At 32.0% G+C, this 4,823-nt stretch overlaps 1 non-coding gene across 1 annotated transcript; it reads right to left on the bottom strand.

Moving 5' to 3' along the window:
* Nucleotides 1-3,306: 3,306 nt before the first annotated feature.
* LOC119641967 lies at nt 3,307-3,413 on the bottom strand. The gene has a single exon (XR_005247919.1). It is a non-coding gene; the product is annotated as a U6 spliceosomal RNA (small nuclear RNA).
* Between the last annotated feature and the right edge of the window lie 1,410 nt (nt 3,414-4,823).

Here is a 4,823-nt window from a genome sequence, read left to right as displayed (position 1 = left end):
TATTTTTAAGATTGTTATATTGTTCATAAATTTTGTGCCAGCAATTCTGTAACTACCCCATCTAAATGCTGGAAAATTTGTAATAAGTGGCCGCAAATCTAGAAAGAATTGTTTACATATAAGTAACTAAAAAGAAGTTGCGAAAGCGCAAAGATTGAGATTACTTTTTACCATTCCATTTAAGCTCTTTTTTTCGATTGATTCAAATGGCTTGATATTTGGTTGGCTTTGAAAAGCGCATAGGGGTTTTATCAATACGTACACTTACTTTGTTAAATAGTACAGGAATAATGGTCGTTTATGGTAAAACAAACATTCAATTGCTTACCGTCTAGAATACCAAACTCCTGATAAAATCACACCTTCGTATCCGTGGTTACTGTCGATTGAATCCATTGCGCACAAAGTTTTTTTTTCAGCTCTTGTACACCTCCACAACAATAGTGGCGGTGCATCGTGTAAAGATTACGGTATGATCGCTATAGGCCAGCCATTGCTAACCTCCTGACTTACGATCCCGCACGTTTACGATTTTACGAAGACATTTGATCTAGTAGACCATAAAATTTTAATTGAAAAGCATTCTTTTTGTGGCAATAAGCTGCAACAAAGGGTCGTAAACGTTTTGAAAAGTACAGCAAAAACATACGCATCCAAATAAAACTAACTATGAAAAGTATCATAAATTAATTAATTAAATCATAAATTAATTAGTCAACTGCTGACAAGATATTTATGCTTCATTTATATTTCTAATTTAATTAACATTTAACATATACATTTGAAAATAAATTTAAATGTTTACAATTAGGAATGTTCGGTAACAATTAAGAAAACGGAATATATGTGATACAGACGGATTAAACGATAGTAGGTTCGGGAAGCAAAATGTATGCAATGAGGCAGATGTATTAAACTGCAGCCAAGACGAAAAACTTAGTGCAAATAATGGTAAGGATGGTTGTAATAGGAAACAATGGGTTAACCACACTAATTAATTATTGAAGATGGATGGAAAAATATCTTTATAAAATATCTTTTCGTCCCAGGGTAATGTCAACCACTTCTTATGAATATATCTTTATGCTGCTCTAACGTCTAATCATAACTTAGCAGATTTCAGAAAAATTACATATTTGCGTCGTACTCTTGCGCATGTTACGGGGAATTATAATTATTATAACAGAAGTTACCAGAAATATTGAACATTAAAAGAATATCTAACGAAAAATTTATATAATATTGGAAGACAAACACTTTCAATGGGTATGTGATTTTGCGAAAAGTTAACGAAAGTAGGCTTACATACAAACTTCATTATTTTATTGTGAATTCATTCTATTAGATTACAACCTCAAAGATTGTTAAGACAATCGGGAGACAAATCGAACATACGACCTTCAAACGTTTCTTTAGATTTCCTAAGACGTTCCTATGGGACATTATTAAGCATTCCGAACGTAGAAAAATCTAGAAACATTCCTTATTATTCGATTAACAAGCGTGTCCTTGTTTCTAACAGAGTTTCTACTTTAGAATACTACAATAGTATAACATAATATAATAAAAAAGGATTTCTTTTCCTTTTATCGTTTATTTTGTATTGAGGGTTTGTTTCAACAAATTTCAAAAACTATGTTCGTATCAAGAAAAATGGAATAATTTTGCATAAAAAAAATTATATCATAGGAATCTTTATGTGACTTGCTTACTATCTATACATTTATTAATTTTATTTGTTTACATATAATAACCAATTTTTCATATTATACGTGGCTTATTCTACACAGGTCCGATTTACTCTAATTAATGACATTTCCGAATTCTGCTCCACAATTGTTAGAAAATTAACAAATTTTGTAATCTATCGCAAAAAAAAAAAAAACAAAAATGGAAAAATAATTTTGAAAACTCTATTACAATTCTCTTAATTAGCAAAAATAATGAAATTATGCATCTAAAAGGGGATAACTTGATGTTAAGAAGAAAACTAAGATAATCATTTGTTTTTGAATCAAACATCGACAAGGGAGCGATCCTATTTTTTTTGATAGTAAGGGACAAAAGAAAGATAAACTTTGATAAAGATGAAAAGGCCATTGAGCACAATACTTTCTTCACTTGAATTGAACGATGTCATTTTATGCGCAGTAATTAAGGATCTAATTGACATGGGAACATATCATTGCAACGGAGGCGCATAGTAAAAGTTGTTAAAGCGGGTATAGATAGCACAGCAGCTATGAAGATCGTAACAATTGTTAGTCAATTGACACGCTTTGTCACATAACGTTCGACGAAATCTTTATGCCCAAAAACCTAAGTTACGATCGATCAAGTGATATGGTTGACGGATTTGTAGATTTTGATCACAAGCACCGCAAGACTGAAATTGCCCCAGTATGTTTTATTTGTATCACCACAAGTACAACCATTAGCTTTAAATTTGTTTCTAGTTATTATGCGGTTTGTAGACTAACAACTGTAATGTGTTGTCATTGCATATCGCCATTGTGCCTCCACTTTGAAGTGTGACAGAATTATGCAAATTCAGCATAATTCTTTTGCAAAAAAAAAAAAAAACGAAAATTATGTCACAGTTCAACTGGCTGAGTATTGCAACAAAACCTAAAAGAAAGATACAATTGAAAATAAGTTAGAAGAATTAGAGAATTATAGAACAAGAGTCCATACTAGAATATTAGGAACTTATACAAGACCAGAAAAAGCAGAATTATTAAATAAAACACAAAAATGTAAGAAGAATTATAAAAAAAAAAGGAAAAGAATTGTTAGAAATTCAAGCAACCAAAGAATCTCTAGAAGACATAAAGCCCAACAAAGTAGAAAGAAAATTTATTTCAAGCTAGAAACAGCCTCCAAGTCCATACCCACAATTACTGACTATAAAGATATCAACTGCTTCATAAAATTTTTTGAAATTATACATAAAAACTTAAAGGAAGAAGCCAAACCAAGAATACATCTTCTACTGCAAACTTTTCTAAATTGTTCAAACAGCCCTTGCAAATGATATCACACACACATCACACAAGCACATTGAATATTAAACTAAACAATACAAAACTGTGCTATCACGGTTTTCAAAGACAAAATATTAAACATAATAGCAGATCTAAATTATCTTCAAATCAAAGTTGAGGCAGTCGCAGAGAATGTGCTTTATAGTAAGAGTTTGTCCACAACAGCAGATTGGGGGAGAAGACTTCTTCAGGATCCATTGGTGAGTTGCAATTGTATGACCAAGGCGAATTCTCGAAACTGTTTGGATCTTGGTTTTCTCAAAAAAATGTGGAACGCTTCACGATTTTGCATGTCATCCTTGCGCAGGGGCCATGCTAATCTTCTCTGTATCGTTCCAATTTTAGTATATGTTCTGCCGTAGCAAGAACACCGTAGCAACTGATATTGTGCTGCAATATGAAAGTGCGACCCAAACAAATTTACAGGTAATGAAAATAAATTACCAAAACAAAAATTCGTACAATCGCTACAAAAACAACAAAAATTCCTTTACTAATCAAAGCAACAGAAACCAATATCACAATAATAATCTCAGTAGATATAATCAAACACACAATAATCTAAACAGGAATTATTATAATAATATTATTATCATTATTATTATTATTATAAACTTAGCCAAAGGATAAATTCTAAGACTAAAGTCTTAAAGCGCTAGCATCTAAGGCTTTCGCCTTTATTAAAAACTCTACCACACGTGAGATTTGAACCCACGACCACTTAGTTACTAGTCGTGACTCTTGTCTACTCGGCCACTCAAGCGGATTATAATAATAATAACTTCAATAGAGACAATAATAATAATTCCAGGGACAACAACTACAATAACAATAATAGTAACTTCAACTACCGAAATCAAAATAAGAATAACAAGAGAAATCAGAGAAACAACAACCAAAACAACCACGTACAGGGCGTAGAAAACCAGAGAAATGGGTTTCACACGGATTCCTTGACGATGCCTCTGAATTCGGGACCAAACATTTAAATAAGGCATCCACCAAATATCTAAACCAGGTATCCACTGAACACCTAAACCAAGCAAACTCCCATATCTTCCCCATCTCAAAATTATCCGAATATATAATAATAAATACCCAAAATGTAACAAAACCGTAAATATCATTTCTATTAGACATAGGAGCACACGTCAGCCTCTGCAAAGCACACCTTTTGGAACATTACCCACTAAACAACTCAGAATGTATTAACCTAACAGGAATAACTGACGAATGTATAGAAACAATCATAAGAAGAGATTTCCTACACAGGTATGCATTTAACGTAAATTATGAAAATTTCTCTCTTACAATTAATACACATGATGACCAAATTCAGCTCCCCATAAACGATGAAATACTTAACAAAAGCATCATATTTCTCTCTCCAAGATGCAAAGTCATAATCCCCATAGATATCAAAATAGACAGCGACGTTTTAGTACCAAATAAAGAACTAGACAGAGGAATATTTTTAGCCCATTGAATAATACCAAAAAACGGACAAAAACACCGTAAAATATTAAATACACTAGATAAAGAAATCACAATACAACATACATATCAACACCGAACCACTCAACACCTACCAAATCATACAAAACACCAACATACACACTCAACATAATGAACAACGATTCCAACAAATATTATAATCCTTAAGACTAGACATTGTTAACAACTCTCAACAACAAGAACTCATCAAAATCTTGAAAAAATTTCAAACAGTATTCCATCTACAAAATGAACCACTCACAGCAAATATATTTTATACACAAA

Source organism: Glossina fuscipes, unplaced genomic scaffold, assembly GCF_014805625.2.
Source record: "Glossina fuscipes isolate IAEA_lab_2018 unplaced genomic scaffold, Yale_Gfus_2 198, whole genome shotgun sequence".
NCBI lineage: Eukaryota > Metazoa > Arthropoda > Insecta > Diptera > Glossinidae > Glossina > Glossina fuscipes.
Note: the sequence above shows the minus strand (reverse complement) of the source record. Positions and strands in the feature narration are given on the sequence as shown.